The sequence below is a fragment of the Amia ocellicauda genome, unplaced genomic scaffold, assembly GCF_036373705.1.
Source record: "Amia ocellicauda isolate fAmiCal2 unplaced genomic scaffold, fAmiCal2.hap1 HAP1_SCAFFOLD_99, whole genome shotgun sequence".
NCBI classification, from domain to species: domain Eukaryota; kingdom Metazoa; phylum Chordata; class Actinopteri; order Amiiformes; family Amiidae; genus Amia; species Amia ocellicauda.
In genome coordinates, this window is record NW_027103024.1 from 247,839 (window position 1) to 270,035 (window position 22,197).

At 42.8% G+C, this 22,197-nt stretch overlaps 7 non-coding genes across 7 annotated transcripts; all 7 read left to right on the forward strand.

The window, feature by feature from the left end:
• Positions 1-2,726: 2,726 nt before the first annotated feature.
• Positions 2,727-2,815, forward strand: trnay-gua (transfer RNA tyrosine (anticodon GUA)). The gene is given in 2 exon segments: positions 2,727-2,763; positions 2,780-2,815. It is a non-coding gene; the product is annotated as a tRNA-Tyr (tRNA).
• Positions 2,816-3,041: 226 nt separating this feature from the next.
• trnak-uuu (transfer RNA lysine (anticodon UUU)) lies at positions 3,042-3,114 on the forward strand. The gene has a single exon. It is a non-coding gene; the product is annotated as a tRNA-Lys (tRNA).
• A 3,251-nt stretch (positions 3,115-6,365) lies between these two features.
• On the forward strand, positions 6,366-6,454 carry trnay-gua (transfer RNA tyrosine (anticodon GUA)). Its single transcript is given in 2 exon segments — positions 6,366-6,402; positions 6,419-6,454. It is a non-coding gene; the product is annotated as a tRNA-Tyr (tRNA).
• Positions 6,455-6,689: 235 nt separating this feature from the next.
• trnak-uuu (transfer RNA lysine (anticodon UUU)) lies at positions 6,690-6,762 on the forward strand. The gene has a single exon. It is a non-coding gene; the product is annotated as a tRNA-Lys (tRNA).
• Positions 6,763-13,063: 6,301 nt separating this feature from the next.
• On the forward strand, positions 13,064-13,152 carry trnay-gua (transfer RNA tyrosine (anticodon GUA)). Its single transcript is given in 2 exon segments — positions 13,064-13,100; positions 13,117-13,152. It is a non-coding gene; the product is annotated as a tRNA-Tyr (tRNA).
• Positions 13,153-13,378: 226 nt separating this feature from the next.
• trnak-uuu (transfer RNA lysine (anticodon UUU)) lies at positions 13,379-13,451 on the forward strand. Its single transcript has one exon. It is a non-coding gene; the product is annotated as a tRNA-Lys (tRNA).
• A 5,937-nt stretch (positions 13,452-19,388) lies between these two features.
• Positions 19,389-19,477, forward strand: trnay-gua (transfer RNA tyrosine (anticodon GUA)). Its single transcript is given in 2 exon segments — positions 19,389-19,425; positions 19,442-19,477. It is a non-coding gene; the product is annotated as a tRNA-Tyr (tRNA).
• Positions 19,478-22,197: the final 2,720 nt, after the last annotated feature.

Genomic DNA, 22,197 nt, shown 5'->3' on the forward strand with positions numbered 1-22,197 from the left:
GTAATGCCACGGCACACTTTGCTGAGACCAAAAACCTTCGCGGCGCACCAACATGAAAAAAAAAAAAAGGATTTACTAGGTATTGTCTCACCTGAATGGCAACAGGCTGCTAAAACTATTATCACACGCACATTGCATGTTAAAGTATGTCAGTAAGGGAGTAATTAAAAGGGCAAATGTGTGAAGTGCAAGGAGTGGCCCTTAGTGGTTAGGTAAAAAAGTACACAGACAAACTAAATAATCCCTTGATACAAATCATTTATTTAGTGCAGACAGACCAAGACCAGCCACAATAAACTATTCGCAGTAAATATAAATTCACAGCAAAATAGGTTCAGTTCACAATATCCTATAACAAGCTGCACAAAGGCAGCGCTAGCAGTGGAAAGAACGAAGAACTGCAGGAGAAACGCCGGGGCTATTTAGAGCCTGATTATTCAACACAGAGGGGGAAAACCAGGGCCAAATGAGACTTAGAGGAACAGGAGACATCCAACAACAGTATAAAGATAAAAAGGAATTCACCACATGTCCCTTTAATCAATTGCCTTGCAGTTCCACTGTGTAGCGTTATGTTGGGTGTATTTTGATAAGAGCATTTGGGCTCTGAGCTGAAGCACTGATCTAAAGAAGACCTCTCCACCCCCAAAGTTATCAGATTTCCTTTGCTCATCAGCTTGGAACTGGTTTGCATCAAAGTGACAGTTTTGGGGTGGATGGCACCGAGAAGAGGCCAAATAGGTTGAATCCTGCTATGAGATGTCTGGAGAAAGGGGCCTGTAGGTGATAAAAACTCTTTGAAGTGGACGAGAGCCGAAATCCCGACATAGAGCTACGAACCCGGGCCAACCGGCACTTCCAAAAGATGGCATGGATTGACATCAGTCATAAATCAAGCCCCCCTCCATTAGGACACTGGGGGCTGAAACCGAAATCCAATCTCAAGAACTCAAGAACCAATCACCTATTGATCTGACAGACTATAAGGAACAGTGCACAGTCTCTCTCTCTCTCTCTCTCTCTCTCTCTCTTTCTCTCTCACCTGAACCAGTAACTCGCTGCCACAGCTCAACCTGTAGCTCTGTTGCCCGAACCGGAACCAGAAACCAACCAAGTCTTTGCCGGCAACAGAAGAGTTAAACTGGGAGAAGGAGATTGAGCCGTACGAAGAATTCTATTAAAGGACTTTATTAAATAAAGAACTTTACAGACTGCGCATGCCCGCCTGTGCCCACCTGATCAGTGGAGTTTTACAGCTGGACAATTGAGTAAGTCGAATGTATATGAAAGTGTTCAGTCATTTAAATAGCTATTTGAGTCTTAAGAAACTTGACCCTTGGAACGAACAGGGCCCTGCTTTCCTCAAAGACTTTGTCTTCAAGTAACTACGGTGGAACCCTGCTTACAAAGAAGATTTTGTGCACAACCTTGGAGCCTTCAAACCAGTGGAAAATCTGTTTGGAAAAGACTCTAATTTCGCGAAACCCCAATTTCCAGGTGCATCGACTGAGTGGAAGTTCTTGGACAAAGCCGAACCGCACTGCCTTTGTTCCAAACCACACGGACCATGTGCCGTGTGCTGTGATCTGAGCCCGAAGACAGAGAGGCCTCTCTGCGACGAAGTTCAGATAAGTTTAACAGTTTGGAGTTCATGATTCATGACATTTGAGAAATCAATTAGAAATGTTATTCTGTGATTCAAAACTCTAGAATGTGTAATATCATTTAGTTTTCTTAAATATAAATGTGTGTTGCATTAAACTGTTTTGTTGATAATTTTAGAAATAAAATCTGTCAACCCCGAGAAATATCTTCTCATTCCTGTTTAACTGTTTAGTCTGAAATTGACACAAGTCAATAGACGTTAGATTATTGGTGGCCCTGCCTATCCTTGATCATTGAATAATAATCAGTTAAGGGAAATTGTGGTAACAAGTAACGATAGGATCTTTCTCGGCACCTAAACGTAAATGAGACTGATATATATATAACGAGAAGTTACCTGACATAAATACTAACCTGCGTAGTTATTTAATGTCTGACTAACAATACTAACGAGAGACTCACCTTCGTCTTACTAACCGGTATTGTAGTTAATGTGTTTATAACCTTTTTTGTTTAACGATTTGTGTGTTATCATATGCGATCCCATGGTCTTTGATTTGGTCACGGAAGTGATTTGTCTTTGATTTGTTGATCTAGAGTTGAATTTTAATTAGCTTTTCCCTTTTGTATAATTAGTGTAGTGCTACATTTAGTCTTTGTTTTTGAATAAATTTAACAATTTATATCTTTGGAATTGGTGTCTGTGTCCAATTATTACAGAAATTGAGTTCTACAAGATTCCAGGATTCGTGATAAGGTGATACTATAAATTCACTTCTTAAATTGAAATTTATAAGTGTACCTTACGATACAACTGATAGCACTGCAACTCAGTGTAGGTGTGCGTTCAGTCCGGCAAACACAACATTTCAGTTATGAAACGCTTTCTACAGGTGATGTATAAATGTAATATTTTCACACATTTGAATAAGTTTGATTTGATACAAGATTTATGAAGTTGACCAAACAAAATGACATAATATTTTTCAGGGGATAAAAATCTCACGACACAATTGGGTAGTCCTCACGGCACACGGGTTGAAAACCACTGAGCCAAGCCACGGTGCTTCTTGGCTTTGCACGGCCACTGAGACTGCCAGGGGAAGACGGTGAGAAGCTTCCCTTCGATAGCTCAGTTGGTAGAGCGGAGGACTGTAGGTTTCAGGCAGCGGGCATCCTTAGGTCGCTGGTTCAATTCCGGCTCGAAGGAAGGCGTGATTATGGTTTGACATCGGTTTTGGACGAGCTCCCAAATGTCAAGCCATTGGAATTGCATGAGGACAAGGAGAAAACACCGGAAATTCGGATTTGCTGTGGAGAACTCGCATTGCCCAAACATCTCATATGCATGTGACCCTGAGCCCAGTTTTCTAAAACGGCCAGAAAGCGGTCTGGAACAATCATGAAGCCAACACATTGTGAAGCACTTCACTGAAGCCCGGGTAGCTCAGCCGGTAGAGCATCAGACTTTTAATCTGAGGGTCCAGGGTTCGAGTCCCTGTTCGGGCGCCTTGTTGACCGAGAGCCATGATGGTGAAAAGCCTGGATGGCCTTCCAGGTGACAATGAAATATGCAGTTGCGTCTAGGCAAGGTGTCTAGTCCTCTTTGCTTCTTTCGGCAAATATCCAGCCTGGGCAAGTGTTGTCTTCCAGAGGCAAGTCAAGCCAGGAACTCTGAGAGATGTTTTTGCCGTTGACGACGTGTCACTTTAGAACAGCACAACATGCATCTCTACTTGACTTGGCACAATCTGTGAGGGTTGGGCCAACACAACGTGTCCACACATTTGCAGGCGTCTTGAAATACTTGGAATGACCTGTGGCCCCATGCCATGCAGAAGTCCACAGCTATGCGTGTCAGCATGCTCTGCTCCTCATCCCCAATGTGCCACTTGTAAGAACTTTGTAAAAAGCGACAGAGAACATGATCAGCAAAGAAACACAATTCTCCTGAGAACGACAATCATCGTGCCGATCGTAATCTCAGTGCATACCTGGATGCCCAACAAGCCAAGCCAGTGGTTCCCAAGCGTTGTAATGCCACGGCACACTTTGCTGAGACCAAAAACCTTCGCGGCGCACCAACATGAAAAAAAAAAAAAGGATTTACTAGGTATTGTCTCACCTGAATGGCAACAGGCTGCTAAAACTATTATCACACGCACATTGCATGTTAAAGTATGTCAGTAAGGGAGTAATTAAAAGGGCAAATGTGTGAAGTGCAAGGAGTGGCCCTTAGTGGTTAGGTAAAAAAGTACACAGACAAACTAAATAATCCCTTGATACAAATCATTTATTTAGTGCAGACAGACCAAGACCAGCCACAATAAACTATTCGCAGTAAATATAAATTCACAGCAAAATAGGTTCAGTTCACAATATCCTATAACAAGCTGCACAAAGGCAGCGCTAGCAGTGGAAAGAACGAAGAACTGCAGGAGAAACGCCGGGGCTATTTAGAGCCTGATTATTCAACACAGAGGGGGAAAACCAGGGCCAAATGAGACTTAGAGGAACAGGAGACATCCAACAACAGTATAAAGATAAAAAGGAATTCACCACATGTCCCTTTAATCAATTGCCTTGCAGTTCCACTGTGTAGCGTTATGTTGGGTGTATTTTGATAAGAGCATTTGGGCTCTGAGCTGAAGCACTGATCTAAAGAAGACCTCTCCACCCCCAAAGTTATCAGATTTCCTTTGCTCATCAGCTTGGAACTGGTTTGCATCAAAGTGACAGTTTTGGGGTGGATGGCACCGAGAAGAGGCCAAATAGGTTGAATCCTGCTATGAGATGTCTGGAGAAAGGGGCCTGTAGGTGATAAAAACTCTTTGAAGTGGACGAGAGCCGAAATCCCGACATAGAGCTACGAACCCGGGCCAACCGGCACTTCCAAAAGATGGCATGGATTGACATCAGTCATAAATCAAGCCCCCCTCCATTAGGACACTGGGGGCTGAAACCGAAATCCAATCTCAAGAACTCAAGAACCAATCACCTATTGATCTGACAGACTATAAGGAACAGTGCACAGTCTCTCTCTCTCTCTCTCTCTCTCTCTCTCTTTCTCTCTCACCTGAACCAGTAACTCGCTGCCACAGCTCAACCTGTAGCTCTGTTGCCCGAACCGGAACCAGAAACCAACCAAGTCTTTGCCGGCAACAGAAGAGTTAAACTGGGAGAAGGAGATTGAGCCGTACGAAGAATTCTATTAAAGGACTTTATTAAATAAAGAACTTTACAGACTGCGCATGCCCGCCTGTGCCCACCTGATCAGTGGAGTTTTACAGCTGGACAATTGAGTAAGTCGAATGTATATGAAAGTGTTCAGTCATTTAAATAGCTATTTGAGTCTTAAGAAACTTGACCCTTGGAACGAACAGGGCCCTGCTTTCCTCAAAGACTTTGTCTTCAAGTAACTACGGTGGAACCCTGCTTACAAAGAAGATTTTGTGCACAACCTTGGAGCCTTCAAACCAGTGGAAAATCTGTTTGGAAAAGACTCTAATTTCGCGAAACCCCAATTTCCAGGTGCATCGACTGAGTGGAAGTTCTTGGACAAAGCCGAACCGCACTGCCTTTGTTCCAAACCACACGGACCATGTGCCGTGTGCTGTGATCTGAGCCCGAAGACAGAGAGGCCTCTCTGCGACGAAGTTCAGATAAGTTTAACAGTTTGGAGTTCATGATTCATGACATTTGAGAAATCAATTAGAAATGTTATTCTGTGATTCAAAACTCTAGAATGTGTAATATCATTTAGTTTTCTTAAATATAAATGTGTGTTGCATTAAACTGTTTTGTTGATAATTTTAGAAATAAAATCTGTCAACCCCGAGAAATATCTTCTCATTCCTGTTTAACTGTTTAGTCTGAAATTGACACAAGTCAATAGACGTTAGATTATTGGTGGCCCTGCCTATCCTTGATCATTGAATAATAATCAGTTAAGGGAAATTGTGGTAACAAGTAACGATAGGATCTTTCTCGGCACCTAAACGTAAATGAGACTGATATATATATAACGAGAAGTTACCTGACATAAATACTAACCTGCGTAGTTATTTAATGTCTGACTAACAATACTAACGAGAGACTCACCTTCGTCTTACTAACCGGTATTGTAGTTAATGTGTTTATAACCTTTTTTGTTTAACGATTTGTGTGTTATCATATGCGATCCCATGGTCTTTGATTTGGTCACGGAAGTGATTTGTCTTTGATTTGTTGATCTAGAGTTGAATTTTAATTAGCTTTTCCCTTTTGTATAATTAGTGTAGTGCTACATTTAGTCTTTGTTTTTGAATAAATTTAACAATTTATATCTTTGGAATTGGTGTCTGTGTCCAATTATTACAGAAATTGAGTTCTACAAGATTCCAGGATTCGTGATAAGGTGATACTATAAATTCACTTCTTAAATTGAAATTTATAAGTGTACCTTACGATACAACTGATAGCACTGCAACTCAGTGTAGGTGTGCGTTCAGTCCGGCAAACACAACATTTCAGTTATGAAACGCTTTCTACAGGTGATGTATAAATGTAATATTTTCACACATTTGAATAAGTTTGATTTGATACAAGATTTATGAAGTTGACCAAACAAAATGACATAATATTTTTCAGGGGATAAAAATCTCACGACACAATTGGGTAGTCCTCACGGCACACGGGTTGAAAACCACTGAGCCAAGCCACGGTGCTTCTTGGCTTTGCACGGCCACTGAGACTGACAGGGGAAGACGGTGAGAAGCTTCCCTTCGATAGCTCAGTTGGTAGAGCGGAGGACTGTAGGTTTCAGGCAGCGGGCATCCTTAGGTCGCTGGTTCAATTCCGGCTCGAAGGAAGGCGTGATTATGGTTTGACATCGGTTTTGGACGAGCTCCCAAATGTCAAGCCATTGGAATTGCATGAGGACAAGGAGAAAACACCGGAAATTCGGATTTGCTGTGGAGAACTCGCATTGCCCAAACATCTCATATGCATGTGACCCTTTTCACCCTGAGCCCAGTTTTCTAAACCGGCCAGAAAGCGGTCTGGAACAATCATGAAGCCAACACATTGTGAAGCACTTCACTGAAGCCCGGGTAGCTCAGCCGGTAGAGCATCAGACTTTTAATCTGAGGGTCCAGGGTTCGAGTCCCTGTTCGGGCGCCTTGTTGACCGAGGGCCATGATGGTGAAAAGCCTGGATGGCCTTCCAGGTGACAATGAAATATGCAGTTGCGTCTAGGCAAGGTGTCTAGTCCTCTTTGCTTCTTTCGGCAAATATCCAGCCTGGGCAAGTGTTGTCTTCCAGAGGCAAGTCAAGCCAGGAACTCTGAGAGATGTTTTTGCCGTTTACGACGTGTCACTTTAGAACAGCACAACATGCATCTCTACTTGACTTGGCACAATCTGTGAGGGTTGGGCCAACACAACGTGTCCACACATTTGCAGGCGTCTTGAAATACTTGGAATGACCTGTGGCCCCATGCCATGCAGAAGTCCACAGCTATGCGTGTCAGCATGCTCTGCTCCTCATCCCCAATGTGCCACTTGTAAGAACTTTGTAAAAAGCGACAGAGAACATGATCAGCAAAGAAACACAATTCTCCTGAGAACGACAATCATCGTGCCGATCGTAATCTCAGTGCATACCTGGATGCCCAACAAGCCAAGCCAGTGGTTCCCAAGCGTTGTAATGCCACGGCACACTTTGCTGAGACCAAAAACCTTCGCGGCGCACCAACATGAAAAAAAAAAAAACGGATTTACTAGGTATTGTCTCACCTGAATGGCAACAGGCTGCTAAAACTATTATCACACGCACATTGCATGTTAAAGTATGTCAGTAAGGGAGTAATTTAAAGGGCAAATGTGTGAAGTGCAAGGAGTGGCCCTTAGTGGTTAGGTAAAAAAGTACACAGACAAACTAAATAATCCCTTGATACAAATCATTTATTTAGTGCAGACAGACCAAGACCAGCCACAATAAACTATTCGCAGTAAATATAAATTCACAGCAAAATAGGTTCAGTTCACAATATCCTATAACAAGCTGTATTTAACGAAGTAGTTAAACGTTACAAAGGGCATTACAATTGTTGAAAAACAATAGCACACGGATCAAACATGCTATCCCCGCCATTTTATTCGATTTGATTAGACGTTTCGCGACCGAAATGTTTTGTGTGCAGACTGAACGCACACCTGAGCCGAGCACGATCACTATACATATCCACTGTTAATCTAAGCAGTATCATATTGTAACCGTTTCGGTCTGTTATCAACCCTTCCGGATCCAAAACCAGGAGTCAGACACCCTTTTCGGTGGACATGCTGTTGACTTCTCACAAGCACCATCTGCCTTCACAAAGGCAGCGCTAGCAGTGGAAAGAACGAAGAACTGCAGGAGAAACGCCGGTGCTATTTAGAGCCCGATTATTCAACACAGAGGGGGAAAACCAAGGCCAAATGAGACTTAGAGGAACAGGAGACATCCAACAACAGTATAAAGATAAAAAGGAATTCACCACATGTCCCTTTAATCAATTGCCTTGCAGTTCCACTGTGTAGCGTTATGTTGGGTGTATTTTGATAAGAGCATTTGGGCTCTGAGCTGAAGCACTGATCTAAAGAAGACCTCTCCACCCCCAAAGTTATCAGATTTCCTTTGCTCATCAGCTTGGAACTGGTTTGCATCAAAGTGACAGTTTTGGGGAGGATGGCACCGAGAAGAGGCCAAATAGGTTGAATCCTGCTATGAGATGTCTGGAGAAAGGGGCCTGTAGGTGATAAAAACTCTTTGAAGTGGACGAGAGCCGAAATCCCGACATAGTGCTACGAACCCGGGCCAACCGGCATTTCCAAAAGATGGCATGGATTGACATCAGTCATAAATCAAGCCCCCCTCCATTAGGACACTGGGGGCTGAAACCGAAATCCAATCTCAAGAACTCAAGAACCAATCACCTATTGATCTGACAGACTATAAGGAACAGTGCACAGTCTCTCTCTCTCTCTCTCTCTCTCTTTCTCTCTCTCTCTCTTTCTCTCTCACCTGAACCAGTAACTCGCTGCCACAGCTCAACCTGTAGCTCTGTTGCCCGAACCAGAACCAGAAACCAACCAAGTCTTTGCCGGCAACAGAAGAGTTAAACTGGGAGAAGGAGATTGAGCCGTACGAAGAATTCTTTTAAAGGACTTTATTAAATAAAGAACTTTACAGACTGCGCATGCCCGCCTGTGCCCACCTGATCAGTGGAGTTTTACAGCTGGACAATTGAGTAAGTCGAATGTATATGAAAGTGTTCAGTCATTTAAATAGCTATTTGAGTCTTAAGAAACTTGACCCTTGGAACGAACAGGGCCCTGCTTTCCTCAAAGACTTTGTCTTCAAGTAACTACGGTGGAACCCTGCTTACAAAGAAGATTTTGTGCACAACCTTGGAGCCTTCAAACCAGTGGAAAATCTGTTTGGAAAAGACTCTAATTTCGCGAAACCCCAATTTCCAGGTGCATCGACTGAGTGGAAGTTCTTGGACAAAGCCGAACCGCACTGCCTTTGTTCCAAACCACACGGACCATGTGCCGTGTGCTGTGATCTGAGCCCGAAGACAGAGAGGCCTCTCTGCGACGAAGTTCAGATAAGTTTAACAGTTTGGAGTTCATGATTCATGACATTTGAGAAATCAATTCGAAATGTTATTCTGTGATTCAAAACTCTAGAATGTGTAATATCATTTAGTTTTCTTAAATATAAATGTGTGTTGCATTAAACTGTTTTGTTGATAATTTTAGAAATAAAATCTGTCAACCCTGAGAAATATCTTCTCATTCCTGTTTAACTGTTTAGTCTGAAATTGACTCAAGTCAATAGACGTTAGATTATTGGTGGCCCTGCCTATCCTTGATCATTGAATAATAATCAGTTAAGGGAAATTGTGGTAACAAGTAACGATAGGATCTTTCTCGGCACCTAAACGTAAATGAGACTGATATATATATAACGAGAAGTTACCTGACATAAATACTAACCTGCGTAGTTATTTAATGTCTGACTAACAATACTAACGAGAGACTCACCTTCGTCTTACTAACCGGTATTGTAGTTAATGTGTTTATAACCTTTTTTGTTTAACGATTTGTGTGTTAGAGCATCAGACTTTTAATCTGAGGGTCCAGGGTTCGAGTCCCTGTTCGGGCGCCTTGTTGACCGAGGGCCATGGTGGTGAAAAGCCTGGATGGCCTTCCAGGTGACAATGAAATATGCAGTTGCGTCTAGGCAAGGTGTCTAGTCCTCTTTGCTTCTTTCGGCAAATATCCAGCCTGGGCAAGTGTTGTCTTCCAGAGGCAAGTCAAGCCAGGAACTCTGAGAGATGTTTTTGCCGTTGACGACGTGTCACTTTAGAACAGCACAACATGCATCTCTACTTGACTTGGCACAATCTGTGAGGGTTGGGCCAACACAACGTGTCCACACATTTGCAGGCGTCTTGAAATACTTGGAATGACCTGTGGCCCCATGCCATGCAGAAGTCCACAGCTATGCGTGTCAGCATGCTCTGCTCCTCATCCCCAATGTGCCACTTGTAAGAACTTTGTAAAAAGCGACAGAGAACATGATCAGCAAAGAAACACAATTCTCCTGAGAACGACAATCATCGTGCCGATCGTAATCTCAGTGCATACCTGGATGCCCAACAAGCCAAGCCAGTGGTTCCCAAGCGTTGTAATGCCACGGCACACTTTGCTGAGACCAAAAACCTTCGCGGCGCACCAACATGAAAAAAAAAAAAAAGGATTTACTAGGTATTGTCTCACCTGAATGGCAACAGGCTGCTAAAACTATTATCACACGCACATTGCATGTTAAAGTATGTCAGTAAGGGAGTAATTAAAAGGGCAAATGTGTGAAGTGCAAGGAGTGGCCCTTAGTGGTTAGGTAAAAAAGTACACAGACAAACTAAATAATCCCTTGATACAAATCATTTATTTAGTGCAGACAGACCAAGACCAGCCACAATAAACTATTCGCAGTAAATATAAATTCACAGCAAAATAGGTTCAGTTCACAATATCCTATAACAAGCTGCACAAAGGCAGCGCTAGCAGTGGAAAGAACGAAGAACTGCAGGAGAAACGCCGGGGCTATTTAGAGCCCGATTATTCAACACAGAGGGGGAAAACCAAGGCCAAATGAGACTTAGAGGAACAGGAGACATCCAACAACAGTATAAAGATAAAAAGGAATTCACCACATGTCCCTTTAATCAATTGCCTTGCAGTTCCACTGTGTAGCGTTATGTTGGGTGTATTTTGATAAGAGCATTTGGGCTCTGAGCTGAAGCACTGATCTAAAGAAGACCTCTCCACCCCCAAAGTTATCAGATTTCCTTTGCTCATCAGCTTGGAACTGGTTTGCATCAAAGTGACAGTTTTGGGGAGGATGGCACCGAGAAGAGGCCAAATAGGTTGAATCCTGCTATGAGATGTCTGGAGAAAGGGGCCTGTAGGTGATAAAAACTCTTTGAAGTGGACGAGAGCCGAAATCCCGACATAGAGCTACGAACCCGGGCCAACCGGCATTTCCAAAAGATGGCATGGATTGACATCAGTCATAAATCAAGCCCCCCTCCATTAGGACACTGGGGGCTGAAACCGAAATCCAATCTCAAGAACTCAAGAACCAATCACCTATTGATCTGACAGACTATAAGGAACAGTGCACAGTCTCTCTCTCTCTCTCTCTCTCTCTCTCTCTATCTCTCTCTCTCTCTTTCTCTCTCACCTGAACCAGTAACTCGCTGCCACAGCTCAACCTGTAGCTCTGTTGCCCGAACCGGAACCAGAAACCAACCAAGTCTTTGCCGGCAACAGAAGAGTTAAACTGGGAGAAGGAGATTGAGCCGTACGAAGAATTCTTTTAAAGGACTTTATTAAATAAAGAACTTTACAGACTGCGCATGCCCGCCTGTGCCCACCTGATCAGTGGAGTTTTACAGCTGGACAATTGAGTAAGTCGAATGTATATGAAAGTGTTCAGTCATTTAAATAGCTATTTGAGTCTTAAGAAACTTGACCCTTGGAACGAACAGGGCCCTGCTTTCCTCAAAGACTTTGTCTTCAAGTAACTACGGTGGAACCCTGCTTACAAAGAAGATTTTGTGCACAACCTTGGAGCCTTCAAACCAGTGGAAAATCTGTTAGGAAAAGACTCTAATTTCGCGAAACCCCAACTTCCAGGTGCTTCGACTGAGTGGAAGTTCTTGGACAAAGCCGAACCGCACTGCCTTTGTTCCAAACCACACGGACCATGTGCCGTGTGCTGTGATCTGAGCCCGAAGACAGAGAGGCCTCTCTGCGACGAAGTTCAGATAAGTTTAACAGTTTGGAGTTCATGATTCATGACATTTGAGAAATCAATTAGAAATGTTATTCTGTGATTCAAAACTCTAGAATGTGTAATATCATTTAGTTTTCTTAAATATAAATGTGTGTTGCATTAAACTGTTTTGTTGATAATTTTAGAAATAAAATCTGTCAACCCCGAGAAATATCTTCTCATTCCTGTTTAACTGTTTAGTCTGAAATTGACACAAGTCAATAGACGTTAGATTATTGGTGGCCCTGCCTATCCTTGATCATTGAATAATAATCAGTTAAGGGAAATTGTGGTAACAAGTAACGATAGGATCTTTCTCGGCACCTAAACGTAAATGAGACTGATATATATATAACGAGAAGTTACCTGACATAAATACTAACCTGCGTAGTTATTTAATGTCTGACTAACAATACTAACGAGAGACTCACCTTCGTCTTACTAACCGGTATTGTAGTTAATGTGTTTATAACCTTTTTTGTTAAACGATTTGTGTGCTATCATATGCGATCCCATGGTCTTTGATTTGGTCACGGAAGTGATTTGTCTTTGATTTGTTGATCTAGAGTTGAATTTTAATTAGCTTTTCCCTTTTGTATAATTAGTGTAGTGCTACATTTAGTCTTTGTTTTTGAATAAATTTAACAATTTATATCTTTGGAATTGGTGTCTGTGTCCAATTATTACAGAAATTGAGTTCTACAAGATTCCAGGATTCGTGATAAGGTGATACTATAAATTCACTTCTTAAATTGAAATTTATAAGTGTACCTTACGATACAACTGATAGCACTGCAACTCAGTGTAGGTGTGCGTTCAGTCCGGCAAACACAACAATTCAGTTATGAAACGCTTTCTACAGGTGATGTATAAATGTAATATTTTCACACATTTGAATAAGTTTGATTTGATACAAGATTTATGAAGTTGACCAAACAAAATGACATAATATTTTTCAGGGGATAAAAATCTCACGACACAATTGGGTAGTCCTCACGGCACACGGGTTGAAAACCACTGAGCCAAGCCACGGTGCTTCTTGGCTTTGCACGGCCACTGAGACTGCCAGGGGAAGACGGTGAGAAGCTTCCCTTCGATAGCTCAGTTGGTAGAGCGGAGGACTGTAGGTTTCAGGCAGCGGGCATCCTTAGGTCGCTGGTTCAATTCCGGCTCGAAGGAAGGCGTGATTATGGTTTGACATCGGTTTTGGACGAGCTCCCAAATGTCAAGCCATTGGAATTGCATGAGGACAAGGAGAAAACACCGGAAATTCGGATTTGCTGTGGAGAACTCGCATTGCCCAAACATCTCATATGCATGTGACCCTGAGCCCAGTTTTCTAAACCGGCCAGAAAGCGGTCTGGAACAATCATGAAGCCAACACATTGTGAAGCACTTCACTGAAGCCCGGGTAGCTCAGCCGGTAGAGCATCAGACTTTTAATCTGAGGGTCCAGGGTTCGAGTCCCTGTTCGGGCGCCTTGTTGACCGAGAGCCATGATGGTGAAAAGCCTGGATGGCCTTCCAGGTGACAATGAAATATGCAGTTGCGTCTAGGCAAGGTGTCTAGTCCTCTTTGCTTCTTTCGGCAAATATCCAGCCTGGGCAAGTGTTGTCTTCCAGAGGCAAGTCAAGCCAGGAACTCTGAGAGATGTTTTTGCCGTTGACGACGTGTCACTTTAGAACAGCACAACATGCATCTCTACTTGACTTGGCACAATCTGTGAGGGTTGGGCCAACACAACGTGTCCACACATTTGCAGGCGTCTTGAAATACTTGGAATGACCTGTGGCCCCATGCCATGCAGAAGTCCACAGCTATGCGTGTCAGCATGCTCTGCTCCTCATCCCCAATGTGCCACTTGTAAGAACTTTGTAAAAAGCGACAGAGAACATGATCAGCAAAGAAACACAATTCTCCTGAGAACGACAATCATCGTGCCGATCGTAATCTCAGTGCATACCTGGATGCCCAACAAGCCAAGCCAGTGGTTCCCAAGCGTTGTAATGCCACGGCACACTTTGCTGAGACCAAAAACCTTCGCGGCGCACCAACATGAAAAAAAAAAAAAAGGATTTACTAGGTATTGTCTCACCTGAATGGCAACAGGCTGCTAAAACTATTATCACACGCACATTGCATGTTAAAGTATGTCAGTAAGGGAGTAATTAAAAGGGCAAATGTGTGAAGTGCAAGGAGTGGCCCTTAGTGGTTAGGTAAAAAAGTACACAGACAAACTAAATAATCCCTTGATACAAATCATTTATTTAGTGCAGACAGACCAAGACCAGCCACAATAAACTATTCGCAGTAAATATAAATTCACAGCAAAATAGGTTCAGTTCACAATATCCTATAACAAGCTGCACAAAGGCAGCGCTAGCAGTGGAAAGAACGAAGAACTGCAGGAGAAACGCCGGGGCTATTTAGAGCCCGATTATTCAACACAGAGGGGGAAAACCAGGGCCAAATGAGACTTAGAGGAACAGGAGACATCCAACAACAGTATAAAGATAAAAAGGAATTCACCACATGTCCCTTTAATCAATTGCCTTGCAGTTCCACTGTGTAGCGTTATGTTGGGTGTATTTTGATAAGAGCATTTGGGCTCTGAGCTGAAGCACTGATCTAAAGAAGACCTCTCCACCCCCAAAGTTATCAGATTTCCTTTGCTCATCAGCTTGGAACTGGTTTGCATCAAAGTGACAGTTTTGGGGTGGATGGCACCGAGAAGAGGCCAAATAGGTTGAATCCTGCTATGAGATGTCTGGAGAAAGGGGCCTGTAGGTGATAAAAACTCTTTGAAGTGGACGAGAGCCGAAATCCCGACATAGAGCTACGAACCCGGGCCAACCGGCACTTCCAAAAGATGGCATGGATTGACATCAGTCATAAATCAAGCCCCCCTCCATTAAGACACTGGGGGCTGAAACCGAAATCCAATCTCAAGAACTCAAGAACCAATCACCTATTGATCTGACAGACTATAAGGAACAGTGCACAGTCTCTCTCTCTCTCTCTTTCTCTCTCACCTGAACCAGTAACTCGCTGCCACAGCTCAACCTGTAGCTCTGTTGCCCGAACCGGAACCAGAAACCAACCAAGTCTTTGCCGGCAACAGAAGAGTTAAACTGGGAGAAGGAGATTGAGCCGTACGAAGAATTCTATTAAAGGACTTTATTAAATAAAGAACTTTACAGACTGCGCATGCCCGCCTGTGCCCACCTGATCAGTGGAGTTTTACAGCTGGACAATTGAGTAAGTCGAATGTATATGAAAGTGTTCAGTCATTTAAATAGCTATTTGAGTCTTAAGAAACTTGACCCTTGGAACGAACAGGGCCCTGCTTTCCTCAAAGACTTTGTCTTCAAGTAACTACGGTGGAACCCTGCTTACAAAGAAGATTTTGTGCACAACCTTGGAGCCTTCAAACCAGTGGAAAATCTGTTTGGAAAAGACTCTAATTTCGCGAAACCCCAATTTCCAGGTGCATCGACTGAGTGGAAGTTCTTGGACAAAGCCGAACCGCACTGCCTTTGTTCCAAACCACACGGACCATGTGCCGTGTGCTGTGATCTGAGCCCGAAGACAGAGAGGCCTCTCTGCGACGAAGTTCAGATAAGTTTAACAGTTTGGAGTTCATGATTCATGACATTTGAGAAATCAATTAGAAATGTTATTCTGTGATTCAAAACTCTAGAATGTGTAATATCATTTAGTTTTCTTAAATATAAATGTGTGTTGCATTAAACTGTTTTGTTGATAATTTTAGAAATAAAATCTGTCAACCCCGAGAAATATCTTCTCATTCCTGTTTAACTGTTTAGTCTGAAATTGACACAAGTCAATAGATGTTAGATTATTGGTGGCCCTGCCTATCCTTGATCATTGAATAATAATCAGTTAAGGGAAATTGTGGTAACAAGTAACGATAGGATCTTTCTCGGCACCTAAACGTAAATGAGACTGATATATATATAACGAGAAGTTACCTGACATAAATACTAACCTGCGTAGTTATTTAATGTCTGACTAACAATACTAACGAGAGACTCACCTTCGTCTTACTAACCGGTATTGTAGTTAATGTGTTTATAACCTTTTTTGTTTAACGATTTGTGTGTTAGAGCATCAGACTTTTAATCTGAGGGTCCAGGGTTCGAGTCCCTGTTCGGGCGCCTTGTTGACCGAGGGCCATGATGGTGAAAAGCCTGGATGGCCTTCCAGGTGACAATGAAATATGCAGTTGCGTCTAGGCAAGGTGTCTAGTCCTCTTTGCTTCTTTCGGCAAATATCCAGCCTGGGCAAGTGTTGTCTTCCAGAGGCAAGTCAAGCCAGGAACTCTGAGAGATGTTTTTGCTGTTGACGACGTGTCACTTTAGAACAGCACAACATGCATCTCTACTTGACTTGGCACAATCTGTGAGGGTTGGGCCAACACAACGTGTCCACACATTTGCAGGCGTCTTGAAATACTTGGAATGACCTGTGGCCCCATGCCATGCAGAAGTCCACAGCTATGCGTGTCAGCATGCTCTGCTCTTCATCCCCAATGTGCCACTTGTAAGAACTGTGTAAAAAGCGACAGAGAACGTGATCAGCAAAGAAACACAATTCTCCTGAGAACGACAATCATCGTGCCGATCGTAATCTCAGTGCATACCTGGATGCCCAACAAGCCAAGCCAGTGGTTCCCAAGCGTTGTAATGCCACGGCACACTTTGCTGAGACCAAAAACCTTCGCGGCGCACCAACATGAAAAAAAAAAAAAGGATTTACTAGGTATTGTCTCACCTGAATGGCAACAGGCTGCTAAAACTATTATCACACGCACATTGCATGTTAAAGTATGTCAGTAAGGGAGTAATTAAAAGGGCAAATGTGTGATGTGCAAGGAGTGGACCTTAGTGGTTAGGTAAAAAAGTACACAGACAAACTAAATAATCCCTTGATACAAATCATTTATTTAGTGCAGACAGACCAAGACCAGCCACAATAAACTATTCGCAGTAAATATAAATTCACAGCAAAATAGGTTCAGTTCACAATATCCTATAACAAGCTGCACAAAGGCAGCGCTAGCAGTGGAAAGAACGAAGAACTGCAGGAGAAACGCCGGGGCTATTTAGAGCCCGATTATTCAACACAGAGGGGGAAAACCAAGGCCAAATGAGACTTAGAGGAACAGGAGACATCCAACAACAGTATAAAGATAAAAAGGAATTCACCACATGTCCCTTTAATCAATTGCCTTGCAGTTCCACTGTGTAGCGTTATGTTGGGTTTATTTTGATAAGAGCATTCGGGCTCTGAGCTGAAGCACTGATCTAAAGAAGACCTCTCCACCCCCAAAGTTATCAGATTTCCTTTGCTCATCAGCTTGGAACTGGTTTGCATCAAAGTGACAGTTTTGGGGAGGATGGCACCGAGAAGAGGCCAAATAGGTTGAATCCTGCTATGAGATGTCTGGAGAAAGGGGCCTGTAGGTGATAAAAACTCTTTGAAGTGGACGAGAGCCGAAATCCCGACATAGAGCTACGAACCCGGGCCAACCGGCATTTCCAAAAGATGGCATGGATTGACATCAGTCATAAATCAAGCCCCCCTCCATTAGGACACTGGGGGCTGAAACCGAAATCCAATCTCAAGAACTCAAGAACCAATCACCTATTGATCTGACAGACTATAAGGAACAGTGCACAGTCTCTCTCTCTCTCTCTTTCTCTCTCACCTGAACCAGTAACTCGCTGCCACAGCTCAACCTGTAGCTCTGTTGCCCGAACCGGAACCAGAAACCAACCAAGTCTTTGCCGGCAACAGAAGAGTTAAACTGGGAGAAGGAGATTGAGCCGTACGAAGAATTCTATTAAAGGACTTTATTAAATAAAGAACTTTACAGACTGCGCATGCCCGCCTGTGCCCACCTGATCAGTGGAGTTTTACAGCTGGACAATTGAGTAAGTCGAATGTATATGAAAGTGTTCAGTCATTTAAATAGCTATTTGAGTCTTAAGAAACTTGACCCTTGGAACGAACAGGGCCCTGCTTTCCTCAAAGACTTTGTCTTCAAGTAACTACGGTGGAACCCTGCTTACAAAGAAGATTTTGTGCACAACCTTGGAGCCTTCAAACCAGTGGAAAATCTGTTTGGAAAAGACTCTAATTTCGCGAAACCCCAATTTCCAGGTGCATCGACTGAGTGGAAGTTCTCGGACAAAGCCGAACCGCACTGCCTTTGTTCCAAACCACACGGACCATGTGCCGTGTGCTGTGATCTGAGCCCGAAGACAGAGAGGCCTCTCTGCGACGAAGTTCAGATAAGTTTAACAGTTTGGAGTTCATGATTCATGACATTTGAGAAATCAATTAGAAATGTTATTCTGTGATTCAAAACTCTAGAATGTGTAATATCATTTAGTTTTCTTAAATATAAATGTGTGTTGCATTAAACTGTTCTGTTGATAATTTTAGAAATAAAATCTGTCAACCCCGAGAAATATCTTCTCATTCCTGTTTAACTGTTTAGTCTGAAATTGACACAAGTCAATAGACGTTAGATTATTGGTGGCCCTGCCTATCCTTGATCATTGAATAATAATCAGTTAAGGGAAATTGTGGTAACAAGTAATGATAGGATCTTTCTCGGCACCTAAACGTAAATGAGACTGATATATATATAACGAGAAGTTACCTGACATAAATACTAACCTGCGTAGTTATTTAATGTCTGACTAACAATACTAACGAGAGACTCACCTTCGTCTTACTAACCGGTATTGTAGTTAATGTGTTTATAACCTTTTTTGTTTAACGATTTGTGTGTTATCATATGCGATCCCATGGTCTTTGATTTGGTCACGGAAGTGATTTGTCTTTGATTTGTTGATCTAGAGTTGAATTTTAATTAGCTTTTCCCTTTTGTATAATTAGTGTAGTGCTACATTTAGTCTTTGTTTTTGAATAAATTTAACAATTTATATCTTTGGAATTGGTGTCTGTGTCCAATTATTACAGAAATTGAGTTCTACAAGATTCCAGGATTCGTGATAAGGTGATACTATAAATTCACTTCTTAAATTGAAATTTATAAGTGTACCTTACGATACAACTGATAGCACTGCAACTCAGTGTAGGTGTGCGTTCAGTCCGGCAAACACAACATTTCAGTTATGAAACGCTTTCTACAGGTGATGTATAAATGTAATATTTTCACACATTTGAATAAGTTTGATTTGATACAAGATTTATGAAGTTGACCAAACAAAATGACATAATATTTTTCAGGGGATAAAAATCTCACGACACAATTGGGTAGTCCTCACGGCACACGGGTTGAAAACCACTGAGCCAAGCCACGGTGCTTCATGGCTTTGCACGGCCACTGAGACTGCCAGGGGAAGACGGTGAGAAGCTTCCCTTCGATAGCTCAGTTGGTAGAGCGGAGGACTGTAGGTTTCAGACAGCGGGCATCCTTAGGTCGCTGGTTCAATTCCGGCTCGAAGGAAGGCGTGATTATGGTTTGACATCGGTTTTGGACGAGCTCCCAAATGTCAAGCCATTGGAATTGCATGAGGACAAGGAGAAAACACTGGAAATTTGGATTTGCTGTGGAGAACTTGCATTGGCCAAACATCTCATATGCATGTGACCCTTTTCAATATCCAGCCTGGGCAAGTGTTGTCTTCCAGAGGCAAGTCAAGCCAGGAACTCTTAGAGATGTTTTTGCCGTTGACGACGTGTCACTTTAGAACAGCACAACATGCATCTCTACTTGACTTGGCACAATCTGTGAGGGTTGGGCCAACACAACGTGTCCACACATTTGCAGGCGTCTTGAAATACTTGGAATGACCTGTGGCCCCATGCCATGCAGAAGTCCACAGCTATGCATGTCAGCATGCTCTGCCCCTCATCCCCAATGTGCCACTTGTAAGAACTGTGTAAAAAGCGACAGAGAACGTGATCAGCAAAGAAACACAATTCTCCTGAGAACGACAATCATTGTGCCGATCGTAATCTCAGTGCATACCTGGATGCCCAACAAGCCAAGCCAGTGGTTCCCAAGCGTTGTAATGCCACGGCACACTTTGCTGAGACCAAAAACCTTCGCGGCGCACCAACATGAAAAAATAAATAAAAGGATTTACTAGTTATTGTCTCACCTGAATGGCAACAGGCTGCTAAAACTATTATCACACGCACATTGCATGTTAATGTATGTCAGTAAGGGAGTAATTAAAAGGGCAAATGTGTGAAGTGCAAGGAGTGGCCCTTAGGGGTTGGTAAAATAGTACACAGACAAACTAAATAATCCCTTGATACAAATCATTTATTTAGTGCAGACAGACCAAGACCAGCCACAATAAACTATTCGCAGTAAATATAAATTCACAGCAAAATAGGTTCAGTTCACAATATCCTATAACAAGCTGTATTTAACGAAGTGGTTAAACGTTACAAAGGGCATTACAATTGTTGAAAAACAATAGCACACGGATCAAACATGCTATCCCCGCCGTTTTATTCGATTTGATTAGACGTTTCGCGACCGAAATGTTTTGTGTGCAGACTGAATGCACACCTGAGCCGAGCACGATCACAATACATATCCACAGTTAATCTAAGCAGTATCATATTGTAACCGTTTCGGTCTGTTATCAACCCTTCCGGATCCAAAACCAGGAGTCAGACACCCTTTTCGGTGGACACGCTGTTGACTTCTCACAAGCACCATCTGCCTTCACAAAGGCAGCGCTAGCAGTGGAAAGAACGAAGAACTGCAGGAGAAACGCCGGGGCTATTTAGAGCCCGATTATTCAACACAGAGGGGGGAAACCAAAGCCAAATGAGACAAAGTGACAGTTTTGGGGAGGATGGCACCGAGAAGAGGCCAAATAGGTTGAATCCTGCTATGAGATGTCTGGAGAAAGGGGCCTGTAGGTGATAAAAACTCTTTGAAGTGGACGAGAGCCGAAATCCCGACATAGAGCTATGAACCCGGGCCAACCGGCATTTCCAAAAGATGGCATGGATTGACATCAGTCATAAATCAAGCCCCCCTCCATTAGGACACTGGGGGCTGAAACCGAAATCCAATCTCAAGAACTCAAGAACCAATCACCTATTGATCTGACAGACTATAAGGAACAGTGCACAGTCTCTCTCTCTCTCTCTCTCTCTCTCTCTCTCTTTCTCTCTCACCTGAACCAGTAACTCGCTGCCACAGCTCAACCTGTAGCTCTGTTGCCCGAACCGGAACCAGAAACCAACCAAGTCTTTGCCAGCAACAGAAGAGTTAAACTGGGAGAAGGAGATTGAGCCGTACGAAGAATTCTTTTAAAGGACTTTATTAAATAAAGAACTTTACAGACTGCGCATGCCCGCCTGTGCCCACCTGATCAGTGGAGTTTTACAGCTGGACAATTGAGTAAGTCGAATGTATATGAAAGTGTTCAGTCATTTAAATAGCTATTTGAGTCTTAAGAAACTTGACCCTTGGAACGAACAGGGCCCTGCTTTCCTCAAAGACTTTGTCTTCAAGTAACTACGGTGGAACCCTGCTTACAAAGAAGATTTTGTGCACAACCTTGGAGCCTTCAAACCAGTGGAAAATCTGTTTGGAAAAGACTCTAATTTCGCGAAACCCCAACTTCCAGGTGCATCGACTGAGTGGAAGTTCTTGGACAAAGCCGAACCGCACTGCCTTTGTTCCAAACCACACGGACCATGTGCCGTGTGCTGTGATCTGAGCCCGAAGACAGAGAGGCCTCTCTGCGACGAAGTTCAGATAAGTTTAACAGTTTGGAGTTCATGATTCATGACATTTGAGAAATCAATTAGAAATGTTATTCTGTGATTCATAACTCTTGAATGTGTAATATCATTTAGTTTTCTTAAATATAAATGTGTGTTGCATTAAACTGTTTTGTTGATAATTTTAGAAATAAAATCTGTCAACCCCGAGAAATATCTTCTCATTCCTGTTTAACTGTTTAGTCTGAAATTGACACAAGTCAATAGACGTTAGATTATTGGTGGCCCTGCCTATCCTTGATCATTGAATAATAATCAGTTAAGGGAAATTGTGGTAACAAGTAATGATAGGATCTCTCTCGGCACCTAAACGTAAATGAGACTGATATATATATCACGAGAAGTTACCTGACATAAATACTAACCTGCGTAGTTATTTAATGTCTGACTAACAATACTAACGAGAGACTC